The sequence below is a fragment of the Octodon degus genome, unplaced genomic scaffold (assembly GCF_000260255.1).
Source record: "Octodon degus isolate 3935 unplaced genomic scaffold, OctDeg1.0 scaffold00077, whole genome shotgun sequence".
In the NCBI taxonomy this organism is placed as follows: Eukaryota; Metazoa; Chordata; class Mammalia; order Rodentia; family Octodontidae; genus Octodon; species Octodon degus.
The window spans coordinates 6929399-6943504 of NW_004524653.1; the positions used below are offsets into that span (position 1 = coordinate 6929399).

The window sequence follows — 14106 nt, forward strand, 5'->3', positions numbered from 1 at the left end:
CGCCGCCCGGCCCCGGAGCACGCCGGCCCCGCGCGCGCCTCGAGGCCGAGTCAAGGTAAGCGGCGCGGGCCCTGCCCTGTCCCGCGCCTGCTGCCCTCCGGGGCGCGGGCCGCATTGTTGTTCACGCTTCACCTCCGGGTGCGCTCGCTCCTCTGCACACTCGGCTGCGGAGGCGCAGCCCCGTCCCAGCGCGGACCGCTACCTGGGCGCTGGTCGGGGGTCCAGGCGCCTCCTCCTGCAGCCCGACCCCCTTCTCCGCCCCGCCAGCCTGCCCACAGCGGCAGCCTACCTGGCCGCCTGGGGCTCTTGCAGCTAAAGGCATCTTCCCACCCCGCCCCCAGCCAGAGCCTCTCTTCGCGCATCCCTGGGACTAATCCCTTCCGCCCCCTTCCCAAAAGGAGCCCCCCACGCACACCCCAATGCTTGGAAGGAGCCTTCTGCCAAGTCTGCCCACCCCTAGCTGGGGGAGGGGGGAGTAGGCTGGGGGGCGGGGAGCACGCATGGTAAGGAGTGAAAGTCTTTGCCTCCCCGCTGCGATCCTGCCTCCCCAACATGCTAGGTTTCTCTGCTATCCTGATCTCAATCCTCCACCACCCCTTTTTCTTAGTCTGAGTTGCCTGGTCAGCACGGTCTCATAGGAGCTTTCTGAGCCTCAACTTTGCAGTAAGATGGCAGAAAATGGAAATTTAGAAAGGTGTGAAAAAGTGTGTTTGGTTTTTTTTTTTTTAATGTAATGAATGAGCAGTTCTTTGGCCACCCTCTTATGTGACCACCCTCTTATTCGCCTCTTCTTTCCTTTGGGCTGACTCCCCGCCCAACCTGGATGCCTCCTGTCTGCTGGAAAAGGCGCGATTGCTTCTCTTCCTCTTCTGTCCAACATTGGGCTGTAAAGTCTAATATCCTTTTTAGCCACACACACCCACGCTGTCTTTCTAATGTTCTTGCATTCACCAGTTTCTCTGGACAGTTCTTACCATAACCCCATTTCACAGACAAAGGCTTAAGAGGGAAAAAGAACAAAAACTGTTTACTGTGTTTGCCGTTTTAATGCTGTCCATCCCCGCACACCCAGTACCCATTCCTGATGCTTCTTGTGCCTGTGTCTTGAACCTTCAAAATGAGAAGAAAAAAAAAATCTCTTTTCTAGCTTGATATAGTTTCTTTATAAATCTGCATTGTTGCTTCTGGTTTATGGCCATGAAAATAACCAGCCCCCACCCAAAATGCACCGCAGCCAAGTCGGCTAAAGGCGATGAGTGTTGGAGTCAGTAGGGGGCGCATTCTCTGCACTGGGTAAGGCTGCAGAGGGGGGAAGGGCCCCAGAGCTAGAACAGGATGTGCTTCACAGCGCCTTCTACAGACCATGGGAAAATGGGCCCAGCAAGACACTTAGTTGGTGAGCTGACAGCAACATGGCGAAGGATTGAGTCAAGAGCAGTGATTTTATTTCTTGTAAGGAATCCACTCTTGGAAGTTTCCTCTTTTACTTTTACAAAACTGTTGACCCTTAGAAAGTACACATTTGCTCTTGACAGACCACCTTGTTACACATCCTTGGGTCATAGTTTCCCTTTCTCTGGAATTCTCCACTTTAAACTTTCAATGTGTGAACATATTTTTCCAAGGTCAGCTGGTACAGGGAAGAGTTCAAAACCAGAAAATAGCAAGTTTGGGTCATTGTTGTTTAGTCCAAATTTTCATAGTTGAAACCTATCCAACTCTTTAAAAAAGTTAAAAGTTATTCTTGAGGAATGTTAGATTTTTGTGGGGTAGTCATTTTCATAAGCATTGTAGACTGGTGTCATGATTTGCAAAGCATTGTTGACAAACGTCAAGCCCACGTTGAGTTCATTATCAAACTCAACAGGATTGATTATGAAATTTCATTTCCTTCCAACTTTGGATGTAGCCAACAACCTTCCTTGGCAAGTGTTGACACCAGTCTCCTGTGAACACCCACTTTCTTAGGGTGTGAATTTCTATAGATTTTACTCCTTTTATTATTTCCATAGGTGAGAGATGCACAATGCGAAACCTAGGCCCCCGCTTTTGCACCATGATGCACAGGGTTGTACTTTTTGTACTGAACTGATAGGTGGCCTAGTGGTTATGCCCTGTACTGCCATATTGAGGATCTGGACTCCGTTTCCTGCCTTGCTCTTTGGACTACATTGTCAATTCACGCCGGTGGGTATATTTATTTGGGAGGGTGGGACTTGCAGCACAGGGACGCCAGACACTTTTTTTCTGCTTTGGTCACCACCAAAGCCAACATTTCCAAACTTTCAGCCTATCCACGTTCCTCAAGGAACTGTTTAAAGCTGTTTGTAATAGTGGGTTCTGACCACTTAAAAGAACTAAGAAATCACTCATGAGTTAAGAGAAGTTTTAAAGATGCTAATATTATCATTTGAATTATGTACTCTTCCATATTAAGTTTAAATACTCAATTACTCTTATTTTGAGGATGTGTCTTGAGTTGCTAAACTTCAAAAATTTTAAAGATGTGATGATAAGGGCTACAGGTAGAGCTCTGGAGTAGAGTGCTTGCCCAACATGCTGATGGCCCTGGGTTTCCCCAGCACTGCAAAGAAAAGCAATAAAAAGATCTGATGAAGCTATGTGGGGAGATAAACTTGTTCTAACTGCCAAACATTGACAGTGGTTGGTGATACTTGTTACTTTAAGAAGTTGTGTCAAGTATCATAGTGATACTTTTGGGAAACTTAATGGATACATTTGATACATAGTTTACCAGTTGGTGCTTAAAGGCGAATTTTCTATTTGGTAATCACTTCTAAGTAACAGTTTAGTGAAAGAAAAATATGGCAGCGTTTCTCTAGAGACTAGTGCTTTTAAAATGTCTATAATTATAAAATCCATATTTAATATAAATGGTATTTTTGTAATTTTTAATGCTCTTTAGTGTTTGTTAAACATATCTTTGACCTGTACTTAGTATTTGATATAATTGAATAAGTTCAGTTTTTTTGTTTTTTGTTTTGCGGAACCGGGGATTGAACTCAGATCCTTGCGTTTGCCAGTCAAACGCTTATCCTACTGAGCCATCTCCCCGGCCCCGAATAAGTTCTTAAGATGAGTAACTTGAAGACAGTTTCTTTGAGTGTGTAGTTGAAAGCTTGTGAAGGTGCATTTGTGTGATAGCAAATTGTAAGATAGTTTGTTAACTGATGTTCCTAGTGGTGATAGCTGTTTTCCCCTGCAGGAAAACATCCTGTGGGCTCTAAGCATGTATTCTTAAGAGTTCAAAGATGTCCTAATTTTGATACTTTATAAAAAATAAGTAAAAAGGTGAAATACTTGGGCTTGCTGGTTGAAGTTTGCATTCAGCAAACTACAGCTAAATAGCCTCAGTTTTACTAGGATGTTGTGTTTACTTGAGCTTGAAGCAAAAGTTTCTTCTTTACTTTCACCATTACTGAAAGATTTCCTAAGATGGCCTTTCTAAAGGATGCTATACATTGAAACTAACCGAACTGTTCATTTGGTCCTCCCCCCCCCCACCACCAATTTGGTTCTTATAGTCCCTGTACAGAAAATATAAGCAGGTGGGTTATGAATCTCTAATGACCCCTGCGGATCTAAAAGGTGGCAAAATTTTAAATATAACTTCCTGTGAATTTGCTTTGCTTTTGTCTTTTTTTCTTAAACTAGATTGCAGGGGCAGTTCTGACCAAATTTCACATTGTTGCACAGATTAAATTTCAGTACTCCTTGCAAGTAACCAGTAAACTTTTTTGTATCACACAAAAATGGCTGATTGGTAGATAGTAGATAGATAGATAGATAGATAGATGTAGTAATTTATTAAAAGCATAGATATATGAGGTATGCTGCATGTAAAATTATTGTCTGCCTTGTAAGATATTTCAAAAATATTTTCTATGATTGTTAGTGTTAGAAAATTAAAATATTCAGAAAAGTAGTGGTTGATTATTGAAGTGGTATGCATATGCTGTCAACAAACATAATTGTCAAAGTTCCCGTGTATAAAGTAGACCTGTATTGTTATAAAAGAGAAAGCATAGAGTGATACTTAATACAGAAAAGAAAAGAGAACTTCAAACTTTAATTATAGTTTTTCTCTTGAGAATTATATATGAGTAACAAGGGAGTATAAGTTGTAGTAGGCCCTGAAAGATGGAGTTAATTCATGGAGTGATTGTATATATGAGTGTGTGTACGCGTAAGATAGAGTTCAGGTTTTTAGAGTTGGAAACGATAATCAGTAAAGATTAAAAGTCCAACTGTTACAAACGTAGGGTGGGGATAATACATTTAAGTATGGGTGAAAAAACCATCAAACTTAGATTTTTGGTTTTTAATTAGCATATTTAAATCTTAGGAATAAACACTTCTTAAATGATGTAAAAGAGCCCTTAAAAATTGCCATTTTTTTAGCATTAGAAGTTTTTTGTTTTTTGCTAAGGTGTCTGAGACTGTTCTGCATTAAGCTGCTTGTTCCAACTTATGTTCCAAAGAACTTTAAAGACTGTCATAAAGCCTTTTGTGTCTAACAAAGTAAAATAATTTCAGGAGCATTTACTTTTATCTACCTGTCGGCATACACCTTAGCAGAAACGTGGCCTCCTTATGTAAATAATTTAATTACAGTTAGATTCCAGAAACTTGTTTGACATGTTATTAACATCATATAGACACAGTTTTTCTGCACCTGGTTTTTCTGTGAACTTGTGGTATTACTCTGCAACTAATGCCGCATTTTGCTGAAGTGCAGTTAGTTAATTCTTTTCATGTTGTTTGGAAACTTAATGTTTGCAACAAGTATAAACCAAAGCCCCACATTAATGAACCAAGTTAATATTTAACTGTAAGTCTGTTTCTTGTTTACACATTGGCACTTTGCATCTTATATCTTGTTCATTGAGATAATTTATAAGGTAAGCCATCCACAATTTGCCCAGCCTGTGTGGCTTTTAGGACCTTGTAGCCTTTTTGTTTGTTTTTTTCAGTCTGCCCTGTTCATTAGAAAGAGGATGATTCTGTGAATTTCTCAGGCTCTTAACATTCATTACACCTGCATTTTGTCATGATTTACCTTTACTGTCTTATCAGTTTAGGGCTCAGCTTAACTGAGAAGCCATGTTTTGCTTCACTGAAGATGTCCTGCTTCTCAATTTGGGATATGAATATATCAACTTGATTGTGTAAGGGACAATATGTAAAGTCACAGGTAATATGTGGGCTATGTAAAACAACAGTTTTTTGGGGTTTTTTTTTGGCGGAACCGGGGATTGAACTCAGGCCCTTGTGCTTGCCAGGCAAGCGCTTATTCTACTGAGCCATCTCCCCAGCCCCAAAACAACAGTTTTGATTGAGGATGTTATTTTTATTCTACGTTAAAAATGCCTTTTTGTTTTTTGTTTTTTGTTTTTCTGTATTTTAGGGAAGGGTCTACAGGGTGTTCAGGGTCTCACTACTAGATCGGACTTGTAGTGATCCACCTGTTTACAGCCTCCCAGGAGCTGAGATTACAGGCCTTGGTCACCATGCCCAGTCCCAGTTGCCATCTCAGTGTGCCCTGGGGCACTTTACTCTGCCAAGCTAAAAAATGCAAAATTCTTAACTATTTTAGTTCTGAGTTCCTTTATTTCCATGTAAATTCACTGTCCTCTGCTTTTAGCTACTTTCAGAGGTACTTTCAAGCTTCCTTGGTATTACTGATCACTGCCTTAGTTCTAAGACAGCTACTAGAGAAATCCTGGAACTTGTCAACAATTTCAGCAGTGTTTTGGAAATAAAGGTTTGTAAAACAAAAAGCCACCATACAAGACTCTGGGTATAGTTTATGAAGACTACTCTGACCAGGTATCTCAATGCAAGATTTACAATACAACATGAAAGTATGGACGTAATCTGGAAGAGACTAGTACATCCTTTAGATCAGCCTGTAGCATTAAAAATAAATCTGTACAAATGCTCAGACTTCCCTCAGTGAAGAGAATGTAACTTAGTCACTTAGCTGTGGAAGTTTATTGATGTGTTGCTTCTTGTGTGTCTTAGTTGATGCCTAGTAAGGATGAACTGTGTAAAGAACTTCTGGTTGGCCTGTAGATACTATAAAATAATATTTTATTTTCAAAACACTTTGTACATAAAGCATTCACAGATCTCTTAGTACTGTCCTTGTTTGGCAGGTGGGCAAATCAAGTTATACCACATATAGTAATGTGAGCCACATAATATTTCTGGGCTGGATCCCCAATCTGTGCTTGAAATGTAGACCTTTATAGTGCTCCTGGGAGTTATCTGGCTAATGAAGATGCAAATGAATGCTTCATAATTTCATAGTGATGTTTTGTGCTTATACCCACTGATCATAAATAGGCCTTATAGTTAAAGAGGCTGCGATGCCCCCAGCAGGATAGTAAAGGTTTTAATTGTGCGGGTGTCATTTAGTTGAAACAGCATATGTCTGTTTTGATGTTACTTATATATGGGTCTAAAACATTAAGGACGGTCCTGTTGCTTCTCCTAATATTTTGGTTCAGGACACTCATGCCTTCTCTGTTCTGAGTACTTATTTTTGCTTAGAGAAGAGGTGGCTTTTGCTTTCTTTTTCTGAACCCTGTACACTTGCTTTAAGATCTGTTGGAAAGCTTGTACAGTGATATACTATACACTAATTATCCCAGCTACTCCAGAGGCTTGAGGCAGGAGGACCACAAGATGGAGGCCAGAGTGGGAAACTTCACAGGACCCCCTAGAATGAGCTTGTGCACATTAGTGCTTCCCTTGCAAAGCTTTACAGGTGTCATTTTCTGGTGGGTGCTATGACTTCGAGAACTTAAAATGGTCTCTTGAAACCTGGTGTAGCTGAGTAAATATCTTCTAATGGAAGTAAGACAGAATTAAGTTAATAAATAGTTCTGGCGAAAGAGGTAAGGTGAGGCTGAACATCTTAATACAAGGAATGCTTAGAATCCTGGTTCAAGATTACTTATTCTTACACAACAGCAAAATGTACAAAACATCACTAGGGAATAAGGGAAGATTGAACTATCAAGTGGCAAAATCTACAAGATTGCTTTTCAGAAACTGTTTTTGGTTAACCCTTGATCCTAGGAAATGAATATGCTATCAAGAACTTGAGAACGCAGTTTAGATGTTACTCTCTTATTCAGAAATGGTAAGAAAAATACGTATTTCTATTTCTGAGTATCTGTTGAATGTGAAAAATTTATTAGAATAGTGGTATAATTTTTGTCTTGCCACTTAGATAAAAGGACTTGATGTGTTTCTGTAGTGATTGTAAATGGGCATATCTGTCTTGTTCTGTTAGGCCAATTTGTGAATGATTTCCCTTTTCTACATTTCTCTTTAATTTTTTAGTACAGGATCTCACTACATGGATCAGACTTGTAGTCATCCTGTTTTCAGCCTCCCAAGTGCTAGAATTACAGGGGCAGGGCCAGCGCAGCAAGACAGGGTATCGAAACCCACCCCCACCCACCCCTGCATCTGCCTAAGCAGGCACTTTAATCCACTGAGCTGTCTGGCCCTCCACCTTTCTTTTTTTTTTTAAATTTATTTATTTATTTATTTGTGTGTGTGTGTGTGTGTGTGTGTGTGTGTGTGTGGCCAGCTCAGCCCACCAGGGGGCAGGGCTGGCTGGCATGTGGTGCTGGGGGATTGAATCGTGGTCCCCATGCTTTGCTGAGCTTGTTCTAAGTAGGTACTTTAGACCACTGAGCCATCTCACCAGCCCCTCCACCTTTCTTTTTAAGCCAGGTTGCCCACTATACTGAGAGCAAGTGGCTCTAAGCCCTTGAAGTTCTTACACAGGAATCAGGGTGCTAGAGTCACTGGTGTCCCTATGTTGCTGCAGTTCTGGTTAAAATGAAGTGAATTAGGAACTGCACTGCATTTCACACGCATATCCTAAATCTGGATGCATATGTTGTAAATTGTTTGCAAGGTTTTTTTAAGCATCTCCCTTTCAGAAAATTCTATTTGAATTATTTTTTCTCCATACAGTGCTGGGGATTGAACCCAGAGACTTTGAACTTAGGGACATCTTCGTTCCTTCTTTTAATTTTTACTTTGAGTTAAGTCTCACCAAGTTGCCCAGGCTGGACTGGAACTTAAGAATCCTTCTGCCTCAGCCTCCCAGAGTGCTGGAGTTACACGCATGAGCCACCACACCCAGCTGTGTTTTATATGAATTATTTTAATTGATGAAGGTAAGGGGTTTCTCTTCTGCTTGGTAGGTGAGCTTTTGTCTTGTTCCTCAGGCATCATCTTCCACTTGATCTATGTACACATTCAGTATCCTCAGGAAAGAGCCTGAAAACATTAGGTTCCAATGTGCTAGAAATTGTGGTGGTCACAGCTAGAATTCTTGTCTGAAATCTAAATTCTGAAAAGTAACAGGTTAAATAGTAATATGCCAATTTTCAGTTTCAGGCAGTATTTTGTTCTGAAGATATATTTTAAAAAGTAGTGACCCATATTCTTAAAAAATGTAAGCAAAGTCTAGATCACATCTTTGTGTTTCTGTGTAACTGTAAGTCATGTAGGTTTATTTAAGGTTGTTGCAAGTTTTGTTGCATAAGCATCTCAAATAACACTGAGCTTACGAAGTTAAGAATATATTTAAAAACACTGTTGTGTGTTTATCTAAATACAGACGTACATTATAACGTATGTAGGAAAATATGACAGCCACCACATCTGATTCTTAGTAATAACAATAGTCTAAATTAAGGGCATACCCTATTGTGAACCATTTCATTTAGTTTTTCTGACAGTTGAACAGTATCATACATTAAGGGCATATAGACTTCTAGAGTTTGAGTGACATTTTTAGGGTTGTAAGCTAGTAAGTGGGCATAGCAAGAGTGTAAGCATAGATCTGTTCAGCTCTAGGGTAAATTCACTATTTTACCATCTTTTCTAACAAAGAACAAGTTTTATTGTGCTATGTTACCCTACTTTAAAACGTTTTAACATTAGGTTAAAAAAAAAAAAATTACACGTGGCTCATATGTCAGGCAAATTTTGTCTGTGAAAAAAGTCCAATTTTATTTATTCCAGTACTGGGGATTGAACTCGGAACCCTGTGCTTGCCAGGCAAATGCTTATTCTACTGAGCTATCTCCCCAGGCCCCAAAAAGTCTTATTTTTTTTTTATGTATGTATGTATGTATGTATGTATGTATGTATGTATTTATTTTGCAGAACCGGGGATTGAACTCAGGCCCTTACGCTTGCCAGGGAAGCGCTTATTCCACTGAGCCATCTCCCCAGCCCCTAAAAGTCTTATTTTAAAAAAACACAAATTTTGGTTGAAGCTATGAGCTTTCTCTTTGAAAAGGTTCCTTTTTCTTCATTTTGCTATGACCTCGGTGTTATTACCAGAACCTAAGGCAGCGTGTGGTAGTTTCACAGATCATCCTGCTTGAGTGGGTCTGGTGTGTATATAAGCTTCCACAGGTGATTCTGCTCCTTTCTTGGGTCTAGTGTGTACTATGTACTCCTCAACCTCATTGCCTTTTCTAGACACTCCCAAATCAGATCTGCCAAACATGACTAGATTAACTCTTAAAAGTGAAAGTAAGAGCATATTAAGTCTTGGGGGCTATGAAAATGGCTGTGTGGTAGAGTCCTCGTCTGGCATGCTTAGGTTGGATTCCCAGCCCTCATACCCGAAAGCCAAATCACCTCTCTACATCAGCACCTGCAGTGTCACCTTAGTGCATAGCAGCCATTGCAGTGGACACTGTTCACATTGAAAGGTCCTCCATCCTGTCCTTAGCTGGTCTTTCCAACCTTGTCATTTGTTTTTGTTTTTTTTTTAATTTATTTATTTATTTGTGTGTGTGTGTGTGTGTGTGTGTGTGTGTGCGCGCGCGCGTGTGTGGCCAGCTCAGCCCACCAGGGGGCGAGGCTGGCTGGCATATGGTGCTGGGGGATTGAACCGCGGTCCCTGTGCTTTGCTAAGCTTGTTCTAAGTAGGTGCTTTAGACCGCTGAGCCATCTCACCAGCCCTTGTCATTTGTTATTGCTCAGAAACTTGACAGAGCTGCCATTCTACATGCAGTACTAATTCCTAGACCACCTTGCCTTTCCTGCCTTTGGCATGATGCCAAGGATATTGTTTTGTTTTGTTTTTGTTTTTGCAGTGGTACTGTGCAAATTCTCAGTCTTAGTGGCCCTAACTCAACAGCTCCTTCCATCCACTGCTGAGCACCTCCTTTTTTGAAGTCTTAAATATAAACATTATCCTTTTCTCTGTAAGTACTTAATGAGGCATCATATCTATACGCCCTTCTTAGAGAAGGCCATATTCAGTTTTCAACTGAGTGTCTGCTTTGTGCCACCAGCCATTGATACAGATAGGATATAGCAAGGGAGAAAGATCAAAAATCAGTGGTGACTTTTTTAATGTACCTGCTTTGTATTACTGCATATTTTAAGAGTTGTGTTGAATCTTTTCAATTAAAGACTGAGAAAAGTAATCTGAACAGTGATTATGTTATTGTAATATATAGACATAAATTCTTTACTGGTGGTATCAGGTAATAGTTTAAAGTCTTGTTCGTCTAAATCTTTAAAATCACCTGCAAAAAAAATAATAATAAATAAATAAATAATAAATAAATAATAAATCATCTGGAAAGGGCCGGCAAGAGAGCTCAGCAGACTGAGGGCCTGCTTAGGCAAGCACAGAGACCTGGGTTTAATCCCCAACACCACATGCTGCACCAGCCCCACCCCAGGGCATGCTGAGGCGGCCACTGAGATGGGGTGTGGTGGCACCTGTCTATAATCCCAGCGCTGGGGAGGCTAAAAAACAAGAGGATCGCTGTGAGTCTGAGCTACATAGTGAGATCCTATATCAACAAAAATAAATTTAAAAACAAAATAGGCAACAAGTGAATAGATGTTCTCAGCAGCAGCAATACAGATGAATAATAAGTACATGAGAAAAATGTTTAAGATCTCTGGCCAATAGAGAAATTAAGACATTCTGTCTTCAGAAGGAATAGGTGTCTTCAAGAAATCAAATAATAGCAAATGCTGAGGGGACCATGGGTCAAAAGAATTCCTTCTCCATTGTTGGTGGGAATGTAAACTGATACAGCCACCATAGAGAATCCTTTAAAAAAAAACTAAAACTAGAAATTCCATTCTACCCAGTTAGCATACTCCCTTTCTATGCATCTTTCCAAGAGTTAGATATACTACAGTGATCCATGCACACCTATGTTTATAGCAGCACAGTCCATAATAGCTAAATCTTGGAAGCGACCTGTATGCCCAGCCAGTGAATGACTAAAGAAAATGGTTTTTATACATAATGGAGTACTACTCCACCGTAAAGAAGGGTAGACTTCAGTCGTCTGTAGGAAAATGGATGTACCTTGAGACCATAATGTTAAGTAGTGTGAGACACATAAGTTCAAATGTTGAATGGTTTCTCTTATATGAGAAACCTAAAATATAAATGAAGAGCAGAATAAAAGGTTATAGAAATGAGATCTTTTGCAAATGGAGATTAAACAATGGAGTGGGAAAAAGCAATGAAAGAATTGAGGTGTATTACATGCATTTACCAGCTCATTAGAAGGAATGTGATTATTGTGCACTACAAATATGTACTGATGAAAATTTCTTTTTAGTGACCCGAGGGAAAATTTAAAAAAATAAAATCACAAGGGCTGGTGAGATGGCTCAGTGGTCTAAAGCACTTGCTTAGAACAAGCTTAGCAAAGCACAGGGACCACGTTCAATCCCCCAGCACCACATCCCAGCCAGCCCCACCCCCTGGTGGGCTGAGCTGGGCCCCCCCCACACACACACACACACACACACAAATAAATAAATAAATAAATAAAATTTTTTGAAAAACCGGTCTTCCACGCTTGTGGCTGTTAACCTTAATTTTTTGTAGTAGCCACATTAAACTTAGACTCCCATAAACATTAAAAACTTTACCATTTTAACCATTTTTAAGTGTACAGTTCTGAAGCATTACATGCCCACTATTGTAAGAAAAGTGAAATTATTAAAATAATTTTATTAACGTGATATGTCCCAAATAATTCAATGTATCAAAATTTTTATAAAGATGCTGGTGAGATGGCTCAGTGTTCTAAGGCACCTACTTAGAACAAGCTTAGCAAAGCACATGGACCACGGTTCGATCCCCCAGCACATGCCAGCCAGCCCCGCCCCCTGGTGGGCTGAGCTGGCCACACAACAATAAATAAATGTAAAATAAATAAATTTAAAAAAAAATTTTATAAAGATACGAGATTTTCATTCTTTTACATTGTCTTGGAAATCTGGAATACGATGTATATTGAAATCATATCTCAATTCAGACCAGACATATTTCTTTTTTTTTTTTTAGACATATTTATTAAAAATTAGTCAACACTGATTCATTATTAATAGTTTTTACCTTCCCTTTAAAATTTTATAAGCTGCATTCTTTACCTCATGTATGATTTGCTTTTCTATTTTTTTTCCTCTTCTAATTTTGGTAACAGCTTTATTGAGATACACAGTCATGTCATGGTTCACAAACTCTTGTGTTTGCAAACAAAAGCATCCTGCAGAATTTTGCTTCTGTTCACAAATTCGACATCGGGTGGTAGACACTTCCTGACACATACCCAGCCATCTTCCCCAAAATTGTAAAACAAATTTAAGTTCATAAACTGAGATACCATTATAGTGTCACACAGTTCACCCATGTAAAGTGTTTAATTTAGTGACTTTTAGTTAAGAGTATTCACAGAATTATGCAGCTATTACCAGTTAATTTTAGAACATTTTCATCACCCCAAAAAGAAACCTAGCAACAATTAACATCTCCATCCCACCCTACCCCATTCTCAAATCCCTAAACAGCCTTCATCTCCTTTTTTGTAGGTATAGGTTGTCTATTTTTTAAGATGCTGTCATGTTAAGCATACCTAGGTTACAGTTTTCATTTTGCAAGATTGTTACACTCATGATGTGTCAAGCCTTCAGATGTGAGAATGCAGTGGCTATTGGCATCTGCAGTGATGGCAAGAGCACTCTAAGGCAAGTATCCCCAGAGCTTAGTTTTTCTTTCCATACTTTGCTGGATGTAATGGATTGCTCCACTGACACTGGATTTGTGCAGATTCAGAACTTCCTAATTTTTTAAGGCCATTTCAATTCTGGGTTCAAGAGTTCTGTTGAGTCCAACAGTTAAGACCAGGAAAATTAATCAGAAAACTTATGATTATAGTACAAACACTTCTTTTTACTGCTGGTGTCAGGAACTAGTTTCAGACCATGTTTTTCTAAATCTCTTGAGTACTGAATTTCTGTATTTTCAAGTATATGTGTATAACATTGCTGCTGTTTCTTTGTAATGAGTGTCATTGCTCAGAGCCTCATCTTGCATGGGTGGAGCACTGCATCTGAGTCTTGGAATGTAATCTTAAGACCCAACTTTCACAGGCATTTAAAGTAGGCAGCCTTTGATTTCTTTAAGTGATTCAAAATGTTGCTTTTTTTATAACTATATCAGTTAATATAGTAGACCCTCAAGTTACAAATGGAATTTTCGGTTTAACTTAAAAGTCTCTATGACCTGAATGTCATCTACTTGTATGATTATAAGCAAAGACTCACAATGCCAGAAAAGCCTACATAAGCATGCATATACATTAGTCTGAGCCCATCTGTGTTTGTGGGTGTGGTTTTGGTCAGCATTTTACATGATTGCTACAATTACTGCTATCAAAATGGCCCCCAGAAAGCCAGAAAAGAAGCTTAAGGAAGGGAAGGTAAAGAGAGTAGTCACAATTGAAAAGGACACAGTGGAGAAATATGAGAGGCGTTTTTGTGACCTATCTCTGCTATGTACAGCATGTAGAAAGCCACTGTGTCCAGAGTCCTACAAAAAGATTTGCTAAAGGTGATAGCAAATTAGTAAGTCACCATCAACAGACAAGGCAGAGAGGCTATATTAGTGTGGATAAATAAAAGGCAGACAGCCAATTATAGCCTGAATCTTATAATTTATGAAAAAGCTAGATAAATACAGATCTCATAAAGGTTAGTAAGTCAACAAATGGC

At 39.6% G+C, this 14106-nt stretch overlaps 1 protein-coding gene across 6 annotated transcripts in view; it reads left to right on the forward strand.

The window, feature by feature from the left end:
* Nucleotides 1-14106, forward strand: part of Adnp (activity dependent neuroprotector homeobox) — a 38311-nt gene that overhangs the window by 3797 nt on the left and 20408 nt on the right. For 2 of the 6 annotated variants that reach the window (XM_004636034.3, XM_023720809.1), the window contains exon 1: nucleotides 7-55. The exons of 1 other annotated variant lie outside the window; for it this stretch is intronic. The gene's annotated coding sequence lies outside the window, so the exon portion shown is untranslated. Of the gene's footprint in view, nucleotides 1-6; nucleotides 56-676; nucleotides 695-2012; nucleotides 2188-5097; nucleotides 5216-14106 lie in introns of those variants that run through there. 3 more of the 6 variants (XM_023720807.1, XM_023720805.1, XM_023720808.1) reach the window with 3 other exon arrangements.